Source organism: Triturus cristatus, chromosome 3_2 (genome assembly GCF_964204655.1).
Source record: "Triturus cristatus chromosome 3_2, aTriCri1.1, whole genome shotgun sequence".
Taxonomy (NCBI): Eukaryota; Metazoa; Chordata; class Amphibia; order Caudata; family Salamandridae; genus Triturus; species Triturus cristatus.
This window is the reverse complement of record NC_140584.1, coordinates 731,638,493-731,653,685: the sequence shown is the minus strand read 5'-3', so window position 1 is coordinate 731,653,685 and position 15,193 is coordinate 731,638,493.

Below are 15,193 nucleotides of genomic sequence, written 5' to 3'. Positions count from 1 at the left end.
GTTTGAAGACCAGTGCCTCCAATCAAAATCAAAGGAAGTGTAGCATTTTAAAGGTTTTATGCCTCAGCATTGGCTCCCACTCCCTGCTCCAGCAGCAATAGTAGGGGGCTCATGACACCTCAAGACGGCTCTCTGGAATCAGTGACCTTGGACACATACCCTGTTATGTCAGCGAGTGGCAACAGCGTTGACACGCCTCAGGGTTGTCAGTGAAGGTGATGGTAAGAGTGGCTTCTATGTGAGTGTATAGCATGCTAAGGGCAGGTATGTGATTTTGCATTCATCCAATAGCTTTCTTGGGTCTGCTGATCCGTGAAAGTGTATGGTAAAGCCAACGAACAGTGTGTGAAGCCCTGGTCAGGAATGGCTTGGCTGGGCTCCATTATAGGATGTGAACCCCGCCCCTTTTTCTGTGTGAAAAGTGGGTGTCGAAAGGGAATGGACAGTTTGGAAGTGTAGTAGTAGTGGTAAGTTTTATTGTTTAGATTACTTAAAATCATGCACAATAAAAAGGTACAAGATAAAAAAAAAACATATCCTGCTAAAAATCCTTTTAATCTATTCTAGAATTGTTCTTTTCCTTATCGTCCTTTACAGTACACCAAAGTAATGATAAAAGCAATTAAAATCACATGCTTAAAACGTTCATAAATAATAGAAATACATTTCATCACAAATTACTTTTCCCGACAACCCTATAAAAAAAACTACCCGCGTCATTAATTGTTTGTACCCCATGCTCTTTAAATAGTGGCCATAAATATATTTTCTGAATATCAAACAGTTTAGGCAAGAGGCAGAGAACATGTTCTATAGTTTATTTCAATAATAGACACAAACCACATAGCATAAACTGATTCATTGTTTTGTTCCATACACCCTCAAATTGAATCAGTGACATATATAAAAGCCGAAACCTTAAAAAATGTGAGTCATGAAGGGAACAATGGAAAAATCCAAATAGTACTGTCTCATAAATTTGTAAGAATCTGAAAACATAACCTTTATTTTATACCCTGAACAGATCTCTTTATTAGCTTCATATTGAAATGATAAATTCGCTTGTTTAATAAGCTTTTTGCATGGCAGCCTTTTCGTATCAGTTAAGGAAGGGAGATTATAGTTTGTCAATAAAGTGGGTGTATTTGAGACTGAGAACAAATCATTTGAAGAAGTGTTTGAGAACGAATCCAGCCAAATAAAATGTTTCACAGAATTCTCTTCAGTAGATGTACAATCGCAGATGTAATTAATCCTATTTACATTATTCCGAGTCAGGATTGAAGGTAGTCCTAATCCCATTCTCAGCCTTGTTTGAAGAGTAGATTGTCTAAGGTTGAAAATCTTCCTCACATTGTGCAAAATAATCTCTAATTAACTTAAGGAGACAGAGTTCAGTATAATACAACCATACATCAAAATAGATACTATTTTTGCTTTATTTGCAGTAATGCTTGGACCCACGGCACACCCTCAGTATCTAGGAGCAGATCGTTTATTTGCGATAGCTGCTTTATTTTTTTTTTTTTTTTTTTTTTTTTTAAAGTTTTTATTGAACAATAATTCGATTACAAGCACGGGCCTACAACCACCAGGGCCGGCCGCTAAGTACAGAATGAGATATACATTTATCAAAGCTGCAGTCGGTTCCCGGGGTTCGGCCCCGTAGTGAGTCCGGATAGTTCTAGAGGCACAGGAGACTTAAATCCAACAAACACAGAAAACTAAAAGAAAAACAAAAGGCGAGGCATAAAGACAAACGGCGCAGGTCAGGCTTCCTCCGGGGAACTCCAGGTCAGACCATTAAGCAGCACATGAAAGGAAGGAGTACCGGGAGGCTGGGGACGGGGGGGGGGGGGGCCAAGGGAAATGAACGTCCATATGTAGTCATTACAAAAAGTGCCCGGAACCGTCAAGGGTCAGGGGGACATGGCGATATCGGTGTCCACCAGGGGGGGCGTACAGATACCCCCGCGATATGCATTCCATTGCCCCCAGATTCTGCCCCATACCCCCGGCTTACCACGGGCAACATACACAGTCTTCTCCCTGAACATACACCAGTCCATATTCTCCTTCCATACTGACACGGCGGGCGGCCGCTGGGCACCCCAAAGCTGCGCTATATCTCTCTTGGCAATCATGTTCCCCAGGGCCGCCCACCGAGTCTGAGCCGCGCTATAATCATTGGGCTCCCACACATTCAGGACACAGCGACGCACCTCCGGCAGCAGCACAACCCCAGTGACCTGTCCCATAACCGTATGCACCCGGCGCCAGTAGTCCGCCACCTCGCGGCACTCCCACAGGATATGGAGAAAGGTGGCACTGAGCCCACAACCCCGCTTACAGAGCCCATCGTCGGAATATCCCATCGAGACCAAGCGAGGACCCGTCACATACACCCGGTGAAGAATCTTAAGCTGTACCAACCGGAGACGGGCTGGAATGGCGACCTCCTTGGGGGACGACAGTGCAGACTGCCAGTCCTCGTCGTCCAATTCCACCCCATCCCCCGTCCAAGCCTCCCGAAGGCGCACCAAGAGGTCAGCCCGATGATTAATCAGTTTCTTATAAATTAAAGAAATAGTACTGTCCGGGACATGTCCGTCAAGTATGCGGTCCTCGAGGGGCGAGGAAACCGGGATCTTGGTCCCCTCTCCAAAGACCGAAAGCAGGGCGTGTCGAACCTGGGCATAGCGGAAGAACTCCCTGTCCGTAAGCTCATATTCGGCCTGAAGAGCCGCAAAAGTCTTAACCGCGCCCTTTTGCCACAGGTCTCCCACTTTGCTGATACCAATCGTGTCCCACTGGTCAAACCCCTTCATAGTCCAGAGGCTCCCCAGGCGATCGGAGGCAAACAAAGGAGTAGCACATGTCAGTCGCTCACCCCAGCCCGTGGCCGCAGTGGCGGCCCTCCAGGTCCGCACCGCAATCTTAGTAGGACCCGTAAGGCCTCTGGAGGCCGTGAGTTCTGTCTGTACTAAGGCCAGCGCTGCGATAACATCTTCTAAAGTGGCCATATTAAACTTACGACTGTGAGGATGTTAATACTTGGGCCGTTTACTCTGTCGCAGCCTTGAATCCTCAGGGTCGTTTGTTGTTCTTTATGGTCGACCTCTCGATACCACCACGGTCTGGTTTTGTAGTACAGACGCAATCGAGTGATCAAGCGGGGGAAGGGAAGGATGGGAACAGCGGGGAGGGAGACCTGCAACAAGAATAAAAACCAGGTAATGCAAAATAGATACATACATACATACACTGTAAAGCCTACAGGTACCTTTGGTTTGTCTATATAACTGTAAAGCAAAATGACTCCATATCCTAGTCAGCTTATATTAGTAAACGAGGCTCCATACACATATAAGGATGAAACAATACATTAAAACGTATATGCACACTGAATCACATACCCCTCCCTTTGTTCCAGTGATACAACCTACCCAAGGATATGCCGAGTGGGTGTGAACAGAGGTGCAGTGCTGACTTGGTGTGAGAAGTTGGCCTGGTATATGCTGTTCACTAGTTAAAGTGGACACCTTGCACCAGTACAATTCGACTCTTATGGTAGTAGGTTTAAGACAACCTTTTAAAGAAAGCTATCCTAGTGGTAGCTGTGGAGAGCAGCCTTCAGGCTAAGTCTTTAGAGGAATGTAAAGCAGTTTGTTTTACTTTATAATCTCTTGAATCACTAAATGAAAGGACACTACACAGCTATATATATCAAATATATATCTATTTATTACTAACAACTCTCTGCTAATCTCTTTATGCGATTAGAAGTCAGGAACATATGCATAAATCAACGTTTCACAATAAATTAAGCACAAATATGGCTGGGGCCCTAGGGGCGTACCAGACCATATACTAAAAAAGAGACTTAGAGATAACGACTTGCAAGGGGACAAGGCCTAGGGCCTTCAGAAACGCTGGGGCCTCACGAAACCACCCAAGGCAGGTAAGTAAAGGACCCACGGGGGACGCCTGCAGTGTGAGAACACAGCCGCGAATCCATATTGACTTCACTGGAGCAAGTCGAGATTGGAAATTAAGAGTTTTAGGATACTTCGGGAGAGTCTACAAGCAAGTCACTTACAGGGTAAGTAGTTCTAGAGCCAACACCCACAGGAGCACCGTAGTGCTGGAGTTACCTCACCCAGGGAAGCCGGGTGCATAGGTGTCTTTTGGTGTCGGGTCGCGGCGTCGTTTTCAATGGGAACCAAAGAAGACTTGCTGCTTGTGAAGACAGGAGAAGTGTCCGGTGGAATCCCAGGCTGGATTCAGAAGAAGGAAGACCTGAAAGCAGAGGGGACAGTGTTCAAAGTCACTTGGCAGTGACCCAGGGCAAGGAAGATGGATGCCCACAGTCGTCGGGTGATTTCAGGTGATCCTCGGGTCGGGATGGGGTAGGCCTCTGATCTTTGGAGGGATTTCTGCTGGAGGCTTGGACCACACGTGGTCCAATGCACAAGTTCGTAGAACATTGTGAATAGGTTGCACTCGAAAATAGTGCACGGTACGCAGGGATTGCAGTTCCTCGTCACTCGTGGGGTCCACTTGCCTCAGTGTCGTTGGGGACTCATGATGGTCTTGGAGAAGTCAGGAAATCCTCTTCCTGGGATGCAGGGACTTCGGACTCCGGTGGGAGCGGGAAAGTTTGCGACCGTTGATTGCAAGATTGGGTGCCTGCCAAGCAGGGGAGTCACTCCTTGACTCCAAGGGAGATTCTTCCATCTTCCAGAGGTAGTGGAACATCGAAGGTCCAGGATTCGTCTTCAGAGCGCCATCCAGGGGTATCTAGTTTGCAAGGGCAAGGGTTCCCTAACTTATACTGAAAGGAAGGGAGGGACTAGCTCTATGATCCCACCTATGGGAGGGTCAGGGAAGTGGGTGGCTACACCTACTTCCCTTTGTCCAGTTTCGTGCCAGAGCAGGGGCAGGTAGCCCCTGAGCCGGTTTGAACTGGTGTATGCACAGAGGAGCCTACTGCTCCCCCAGTGCAGGACTTCAAAGCACTCTAGAAGTGCACCCACCCAGCCCCAATACACTAAACCCTGTCTGGGATTGTTGGGCCTCCTCCACTGCGAGTTTCGGTCATCAGAAGAGGGCAGCCCAGTGTCTGTGACTGGTGGCATCCATTTTGTGATGCCAGTGCTCTTCAGGATTCTACCGCGTTTCCAAAGTAGGTACATGTCTATCCCTCTAGAAGGGTGGGATCATACTCCCACACCAGTTACTGGTGTGGGGGTATGATTCCAAAGCGTTTGACACCAAACACAACATGTTTTGATGCAGCCATTCCAAAGTTAGCATTTACCGCGAGGTTATAATGCACTTAAGAGTATATGGTTTGACCGCATTCACAAACAGCCCCAGAGAATGGACTCTGAGAGCTGCAGAGGGGCCCTGCTCAGGCAGAGGCACCCCCTCACATGGAAACCAAGCACCCTGCCCTTAGGATTGATAGGGCCTGCCTTAGGGGTGACTGATAGGTTTAGATGTATGTGCAGGAGAGATATAGTGAACCTATATCTCAGTGAGGAGTGCTAGCACCACCTCACCCAGGCTGCAGTAGCAGGCCTGTGGTGTCAGATTTAGTCTGCTTCCCAGGGGTGGCATAATACATGCTTCAGCCCCTGGTAGGCCTGTGAAGGACCTATGCCCTTGGTACCTAAGGTACCATATACTAGGGACTCATAAGGCACCACAGTATCCAATCACTAGTGCACCTCATATGCACTCCAGGTTGTTTAGAGAGAACAGAGAGGCTGGGGCCCTGATTAGCAGGGTCCCAGCCAGACTATAGCCAGAAACCAGTGTAAACATCAGAAAAAAAGTGGGGGCAACATAAGAGGCAGATCTACTCTCCTACACAACCCCCGCCCAAATGCAGGGACACTAAACTAACCTTGACCAGTTGAGTCTCCGTGTTCTAATTGGAAATATCTTGAGAGTCCATCTGCATTGGCATGTTGGGTCCCAGGTCTATGTTCCTCTGTATAGTCCATCCCCTGTAGGGAAATGGACCATCTTAAAAGTTTTGGGTTTTCACCTTTCATCTGTTTAAGCCATAGGAGGGGCTTGTGGTCAGTCTGACCTATGAAGTGAGTGCCAAACAAGTATGGCCTCAGCTTCTTCAGGGCCCACACCACAGCAAAGGCCTCCCTCTCTATAGCTGACCAACGTTTCTCTCTAGGGGTCAGCCTTCTGCTAATGAAAGCTACTGGCTGGTCTTGACCTTCATCATTCAGTTGAGACAGTACAGCTCCAACACCCAGCTCAGAAGCATCTGTTTGGACAATGAACTTTTTGGTGTAGTCTGGACTCTGTAAGATGGGAGCAGTGCACATGGCCTGCTTTAGGTCTTCAAATGCCTTCTGACAGCTAGCTGTCCACTGAACCTCTTTTGCCATTTTCTTTGAGGTAAGATCATTCAAGGGGGTCACTATAGATCCATATCCCTTTACAAACCTCCTCTAATACCCAGTCAGGCCTAAAAAGGCTCTCACCTGTGTCTGGGTGGTTGGAGCAACCCATTCCATTATGGTTTGGATTTTGCTCTGCAAAGGCTGAATCTGACCCCCACCTACAAGGTGGCCCAGGTACACAACCTGACTCTGCCCTATCTGGCACTTAGCGGCCTTGATAGTGAGGCCTGCTTTCTGCAGGGCCTCCAAAACATTTCTGAGGTGGATCAGGTGATCCTGCCAGGAGGAACTAAAGACAGCAATATCATCTAGATAAGCTGAGCAATAAGTTTCCATCCCTGCCAGAACTTTGTTCACCGACCTCTGAAAAGTGGCAGGCGCATTTTTCAATCCACTAGGGGTTGAAAATGCTGTTTTGGCTGTTGCATCATCAGCTAACCTGATCTGCCAGTAGCCAGCTGTTAGGTCAAATGTACTCAGATACTTGGCTGAGGCCAAAGTATCAATCAGCTCATCTGCCCTTGGTATGGGATAGGCATCAGTCCTGGTGACTGCATTGAGGCCTCTGTAATATACACAAAACATCATTTCTTTCTTACCACCCTGGGTATGAGGCTTGGGCACTAGGACTACTGGGCTAGCCCAGGGGCTATCTGAAGGCTCAATTACACCTAATTCCAACATTTTCTGCACTTCAGTCCTGATACAGTACCTGACATGGTCAGGTTGCCTGTAGATTTTACTCTTGACAGGCAGACTGTCTCCAGTGTCCACCTCATGGGTGCACCAGGTAGTCTGACTAGGGGTCAGGCTAAACATATGTCTGTACTGTTGCATAACTTGTCTGCATTCAGTTTGCTGATGGTCAGTGAGGCTGCTTGCCAAAGCAACACCATCTACTGACCCAGCATCAGGGTTCTGTGAGAGCAGGTCAGGGAGAGGGTCACTCTCCTCCTCCTGTTCCTCATCAGTTGCCATGAGCAAGCCCATGTCAGCCCTGTCAACATATGGTTTCAATCTGTTGACATGGAGCACCCTCAGGGGGCTCCTGGGAGTTCCAAGATTCACCAGATAGGTGAATTCTCCCTTTTGCTCAACAATGGTATGGGGGGCACTCCATTTGTCTTGGAGGGCTGCTGGGGCCACAGGCTCCAACACCCACACTTTCTGTCCTGGCTGGTACACAGTCAGCACAGCCTTTTGATCATGCCAAGTTTTTTGTAATTCTTGGCTGGCCTCCAGGGTTTTGGTTGCCTTCTTCATGTATCCGGCCATCCTGGAGCGGAGACCAAGTACATAGTCCATCACATCCTGTTTGGGGGGTTTAAGAGGTAACTCCCAGCCCTCTTTTACCAAACATAATGGACCTCTTACAGGGTGTCCAAACAGAAGCTCAAATGGGCTGTAGCCAACCCCCTTCTGTGGAACCTCTCTGTATGAAAACAAAAGGCAGGGAAGAAGAAGTTCCCATTTTCGCCTAAGCTTCTCTGGGAGTCCTTTAATCATTCCCTTACGGGTTTTGTTGAAACGTTCAACCAACCCATTGCATTGTGGGTGATAGGGGGTGGTGAACTTATAAGTTACACCACACTCCTTCCACATTGCTTTCAAATATCCTGACATGAAGTTTGTATCTCTGTCAGAGATGAACTCCTTTGGGAAACCCACTCTGGAGAAAACTCCAATGAGGGCTCTTGCCACCACAGTGGCTGTGGTGGTCCTCAGGGGAATTGCCTCTGGGTACCTGGTGGCATGATCCACTACCACCAGGATACATCTGTGCCCAGATGCAGTTGGAGGGTCAAGGGGACCAACAATGTCAATCCCCACCCTTTCAAAGTGTACCCCACCACAGGTAGTGGTATCAGGGGGCCTTTGTTGTGCCACCTGACTTGCCACTGGCTTGACAAGTGACACAGGAGCGACAAAACTCCTTGGTGTCTTCTGACATATGTGGCCAATGAAAATGTGGAACAAGCCTGTCCCAGGTCTTGTTTTGGCCCAAATGACCTGCCAAAGGGATATCATGTGCTAGGGTCAAGAGGAACGCCCTAAACGTCTGAGGTATTACCAACCTCCTGGTGGCTCCAGGGGTTGGATCTCTACCCTCAGAATATAGGAGTCCCTCGTCCCAATAATCTTTATTGGACCCACTAGAACTCCCAGCAGCCTCAGCAGCAGCCTGCTGTCTGAGGGGTTCAAGAGAAGGGCAGCACTGTTGCTCCTTACTCAGATCTTCCCTAGAAGGGCCCCCTGCCCCCAAGAACTGAGCCTGATCAGGCTCAAGTCCCTCTGGGGCAGTTCCTTCTTCAGGATCTGCTTCTCCTCCCTCAAGAGGTGAATCTCTGATCTGAGACAGAGGGGAAGGCACTGCCTTAACCCTACTGCTCCTCTTCTTGGGAAGCACCTGGTTCATGGTTTCAGGATCCAGAGCTTGTTCAGTGTTATGCATTTTGGCCTGTGACCTGGTCACAGCAAATACCTCTGCAGGGATGCCCAACATCTCAGCATGAGTCCATAACTCTGCTTCAGACCAGGCTGAAGTCTCTAGATCATTGCCCAATAGACATTCTACAGGGAGGTCTGCACTGGCTACAACCTTCTTAAGGCCAGTTACCCCTCCCCAGGAGAAATTCACAACTGCCAGACTATGGTTGGTCCTGATGTTGCTTGCATTGGTCACCTGGTACATTTCGCCCAGGATGATCTGTCCAGGGTCCACAAGATCCTCTGCCATCATGGTGACACTAGCACCTGTGTCCCTAAATGCCAAAGCTTGTTTGCCATTTATTACAGGCTGCTGTTTGTATTTGCCCATGTTACTGAGGCTCACTAGGAAGGACATATCAATGTCTCCATCACAAACCAGCAATGCCTGAGTGGGCACTCTGACTAGGCCAGAGTCCACTTCAGAACCCAGGGTCAACCCTACTACACCCTTATTCTGTGTACCACCTCCATCAGTAGCTGAACTAGGGGAACAGTTGCCTTAGGGGCAGGAGTGGTGGTGGTTTTGTCTTTGGACTTGTTACAATGAGAAGTCCAGTGCCCTTTCTGTTTACAGAATTTGCACCAGGGCTTCTTTTGGCCTTTTCCCTTGTTGGATGGTGCCTCCCCACCAGATGCAGATTTGTGGGGCCCTTGTGAAGACTTCTGGTCTTTTGACTTATCCCCACCTTTCTCAGAGCCCTTAGAATCCTGCTTCTTTGTGTCACCCCCTTGGTTCTGGGTTTTCTGCCTCACCCTGGTTCTGACCCATTTGTCTGCCTTCTTTCCCAATTCTTGGGGAGAGGTCAGATCTGAGTCCACCAGGTATTGATTCAACAACTGGTTCTGGCAATTATTAAGGATCTGTTCTCTCATCAGATTATACAATCCCTTGAAATCACTAACCCTACTGCCAACCAGGCAACCCTCCAGAGCCTTGGTTGCACAATCTACAAAGTCAGTCCAGTCCTGAGTTTGTGCCTTTTGGGTGTCTCTGAACTTCAACCTGTACTGCTCAGTGGTTAAGCCAAACCCATCTATCAGTGCACTCTTCAGGACTTCATAGTCATCAGCATCCTCTTCTCTAACAGTGAGGAGCTTGTCTCTACCTTTATCTGGAAAGGAGAGCCACACAATTGCCGCCCACTGCTTTTGGGGGCCTGTTGTACTCTGCAGGCCCTTTCCATAGCAGTTATACACTTGTGGATATCATCCCCACTCTGGTAGGGAGGAACAACCTTGCTCAGGTTCCTATGGTCTGGAATATATTCTCTGCTTCTAGGGACACTGTTGCTGCCACCAGGGGGTTCTAACCCCTCTCTTCTAGAAGCTCTCTGGAGCTCAAAGGCTTCTTTATCTAATGCCAACTGCTTGGTTTTGAGGGCAAATCTTGCTTCCTCATATTGCAGCAGTTTGTACATTCTGTCAGAGGAGGTCTCCCTTCTAGGAAAGTAGGAGCTCCTCTGGTGGACAGATTCTCTGCCAGAGTGATAGGAGTGGTCAGACTCCCTAGAAAGGGACCTAGACCTTTCCTCCACTCTGTCAGTTCTCTTAGGGAGAATTCCTCTGTCCTTTTCAGACCCTTGTGGATTTGGCCCTTCCACCACAGAGTCCTGGTCATCCTGATTTTCATCATCTGACCCAGACACTGTAATTGACCCACCCCCTGATCAGACCCATTAGCTCCTAGAGCTAATCAAAGATCATCTGCTGTCAGCAGATCTATCAGGTGTAGTGTGGAGGGACTCTGTCCTATCTTCAGGTGCCTTGCAGCACACATGGCTTTCAAGTCAAAGAAAGTCATGTCCTTATACTGAGGCTGGGTGGACCCACTGGTTCCAACCCTTAAGGACATTCTAGTGTTGTGCAGTGTTGTACTACCTATACTAGTTTGTGGCCTACTGATCCTAGCTTGAGCTGTAGAAAGGGTGTGCTGTCCCTTGACATACAGCTCTAAGTTCAGTAGAACTTATTTGTACTAAGCTTGACTTTATATGTACCTTGAGTACCTATAGTGGTTTTCAGTTAGTAATTCAAATAGAGATTTTCTGGTAAAACAATGGCAAGCTGGAATCCCCCAAGCTGCCCACCAATGTGAGAAGTTGGCCTGGTATATGCTGTTCACTAGTTAAAGTGGACACCTTGCACCAGTACAATTCAACTCTTAAGACAACCTTTTAAAGAAAGCTATCCTAGTGGTAGCTGTGGAGAGCAGCCTTCAGGCTAAGTCTTTAGAGGAGTGTAAAGCAGCTTGTTTTACCTTATAATCTCTTGAATCACTAAATGAAAGGACAACACACAGGTATATATATCACATATATATGTATTTATTACTACCAACTCTCTGCTAATCTCTTTATGAGATTAGAAGTCAGGAACATATGCATAAATCAACGTTTCACAACAAATTACGCACAAATATGGCTGGGACCCTAGGGGTGTACCAGACCATATACTTAAGAAGAGACTTAGAGATAACGACTTGCAAGGGGACAAGGCCTAGGGCCTTCAGAAGCGCTGGGGCCTCACGAAACCACCCAAGGCAGGTAAGTAAAGGACCCACGGAGACGCCTGCAGTGTGAGAACACAGCAGCGAATCCCTATTGACTTCACTGGAGCAAGTCGAGATTGGAAATTAAGAGTTTTAGGATACATTGGGAGAGTCTACAAGCAAGTCACTTACAGGGTAAGTAGTTCTAGAGCCAACACCCACAGGAGCACCGTAGTGCTGGAGTTACCTCACCCAGGGAAGCCGGGTGCATAGGTGTCTTTTGGTGTCGGGTTGCGGCGTCGTTTTCAATGGGAGCCAAAGAAAACTTTCTGCTTGTGAAGACAGGAGAAGTGTCCGGTGGAATTCAAGGCTGGATTCAGAAGAAGGAAGACCTGAAAGCAGAGGGGACAGTGTTCAAAGTCACTTGGCAGTGACCCGGGGCAAGGAAGATGGATGCTCACAGTCGTCGGGTGATTTCAGGTGATCCACGGGTGTCCTGACTCTTCAGCCATGAGGTCCAGGAGACGTCGATGACAAACAGGTGCTGGATTGAGCGTGACCCACGAAGTCTGCAGCTTACTGCGGTGTCGGTGACCAGATTGGAGCCAACAAGCCTTGGTAACAGCAAGTCTCGTGGAAAGGATTAAAAGTCAGCGGTGCAGACCAGCAAGATCTGAGGGACTCACCCAGCAAGAGTAAGTCAGGGCAGGCCTGGAGCAACCAAGGGAGCCCCTTGGAACTGTAGAAAAGTCTTCTGGGGACCCACAAGCCAACCAGCAAGGGATCACGAAGATGCCTCAGGAGGATTCACTCAACAGGGGCCCACGATCACTCGGGACAGGGTAGGCCTCTGATCTTCGAAGGGATTCCTGCTGGTGGCTTGGACCATATGTGGTCCAATGTACAAGTTTGTAGAATGTCGTGAAGGGGTTGCACTCGAAAATAGTGCATGGTAACCAGGGATTGTGGTTCCTCATCACTCGTGGGGTCCACTTGTCTCAGCATCACTGGGGACTCACGATGGCCTTTGAGAAGTCAGGAAATTCTCTTCCTGGGATGCAGGGACTTCGGACTCCGGCGGGAGCAGGAAAGTTTGCGACCATTGATTGCAAGATTGGGTGCCTGCCAAGCAGGGGAGTCACTCCTTGACTCCAAGAGAGATTCTTCCGTCTTCCAGAGGTAGTGGAACGTCAAAGGTCCAGAATTCATCTTCAGAGTGTTGTCCAGGGGTATCTAGTTTGCAAGGGCAAGGGTTCCCTAACTTATACTGAAAGGAAGGGAGGGACTAGCTCTATGACCCCACCTATGGGAGGGTCAGGGGAGTGGGTGGCTACACCCACTTCCCTTTGTCCAGTTTCGCACCAGAGCAGTGGCAGGTAGCCCCTGAGTCGGTTTGAACTGGTGTATGCACAGAGGAGCCTACTGCTCCCCCAGTGCAGGACTTCAAAGCACTCTAGGAGTGCACCCACCCAGCCCCAATACACTAAACCCTGTCTGGGAGGTGGTCACATCTCCCTGTGACAGGATACCTATTGTTGGGCCTCCTCCACTGCGAGTTTCGGTCATCAGCAGGAGGGCAGCCCAGTGTCTGTGACTGGTGGCATCCATTTTGTGATGCCAGGGCTCTTCAGGATTCTACCGCGTTTCCACAGTAGGTACATGTCTATCCCTCTAGAAGGGTGGGATCATACTCCCACACCAGTTACTGGTGTGGAGGTATGATTCCAAAGGGTTTGACACCAAACACAACATGTTTTGATGCAGCCATTCCAAAGTTAGCATTTACCGCGAGGTTATAATGCACTTAAGAGTATAATGTTTGACCGCATTCACAAACAGCCACAGAGAATGGACTCTGAGAGCTGCAGAGGCACCCCCTCACATGGAAACCAAGCACCCTGCCCTTAGGTTTGATAGGGTTCAGCCAACGGTGCAAGCTAAACCACTACAAGGTATCCTCGGGAGTTTGCCACTTCCACTGAGCGCATCAAGAAATAATCAACAAAGGGAATGTGGTGCAAGATGCACCCTTACCAGACCTTCAAGAGCTCCAGGCGTCTCAGCGGCAAAAGTAAACTGTACCCGCTGCTTCACCGGAAGATATGAAATACTCTCCTTCCATGCACGGGATGACGTCAGTAACGTGGTGCCCCGTTGAGTCATAGGAAATGGAGTTTCATTAACGTCCGTGGCATTTTGCTGTGTACACAAGCCTCGTCAGTGTTCTCCGGCTATCTCTCTGGTGAGACCTGACACCCTGAGTGCATGTCACCCCTCTGTGCAAGCACATCACTCTGACAAGTGAAAGTCCAACATGTAGTGCTAACAATCTCATTATTTGGAAATAGAAGGTGGGTGTGTCACCCCTATACAGAGACGCTGTTTGGGTATCACATATTCGAAATGCCATTTCTGTGTGTCAAGGACAGTATGGAATCTCACACATCAGCATTTCACATATGTGCCATATGCTACTGGAGGTGGGGTGCGGAGGTTCTCCATGAACCGTTGGAGTTCATCTGGGTCGATGTCCTGGGTGTCGTCTCCATCATCACTGACGTGATGTAGGGTATGCTCTGCAGGAGGTGTTGATTGTCCCCCTGCAATGTTAAGGGAAGATGCAGGTTCACAGTGTATTCCATGTATGTTTACGCATTGGTGAATTTTACAAACAGACTGCATGACAACGTACATTGTGACAGTTTGTGAGGAGATGCCTAGTTGATGCGGGAGAGTGGACATTTGTACTACATCACGGATGTGAGGTTGTACTCGTACATTGTCATCTCACAGTTTTTTTTTCTGCTTTTATGGAGCATTTTCCTGCATGATGCATGGGAATTGCAGGCCTGCCGCTGCTTATCGCTGATTTTGTAATCGCGATTGGCCACATCACAGCTTTTTTCGGGTTCGTGTTTTGCATTTTTTGGGCACCGCGTTAATTTTACCAAGGTCATTTGACACGTTATCGTGAGACTATCGCATGGTGCCGCCGGGTTGAGAATACAACGTTAACACAGTGTTATTTTGTCACGATAGACTGCGATGTGCAAAGTTGGTGTTGAGCAAATTTTGCGATAGTTACCACGCGTTCTTAAAAATATCCCTCTAAATGTACTGCAGGTGGTGTCTTGGACTGTGCTCTGGAGGGTGGAACAGGGCCTGCTAAAATATTCAATACTAAACTAAAGGACAGACTCTGAAAACACTTCTCCTCCAGGAGACAGTCTGTGGCCTCTCGTGGGTCTCACTTGCCAGTGCCTGTCTAGAGCCCACCTAGAGTATGGGGTGTGCTTGCAAAGTATGCACATCAGTGGGTACGCCACTCAACAGCATCAAAAATGTCTGTCTCCCCGGGCAATGCTCTAAGTCAGGGAAGTAGCAAGAAAACTAAAATACCCCCACTTTGAACCAAATCCAGAATTACATTGGCTAACACAGTATGAGTGAGTGAGTTGAGCATCACACTCATTCTATTGCCTCCCTGAGGAAATCCTGAAAACATTGCGGCCAAATTGTGCCTTTTATTCCTGCCTTTTCAGTGAATTTGATCATCCATCCTTCTCTCCATCTCTCCATCCTGCTCTCATCCATCCTCCCGTCTCTTCATTCATTCAACCTTCTCCCAATCATCTCTAATATTTGCTTCTCTCTATCATTCGTTCATCTTTCTCCCATTCATCCATCCTTTCCTCAATTCATCCATCCCTTCCTTTCACTCTTGTTGCAGTTGTCCCCCACCCCACAGCTCCATTATCCTATTCTCTTGCAGTGATATTTATAC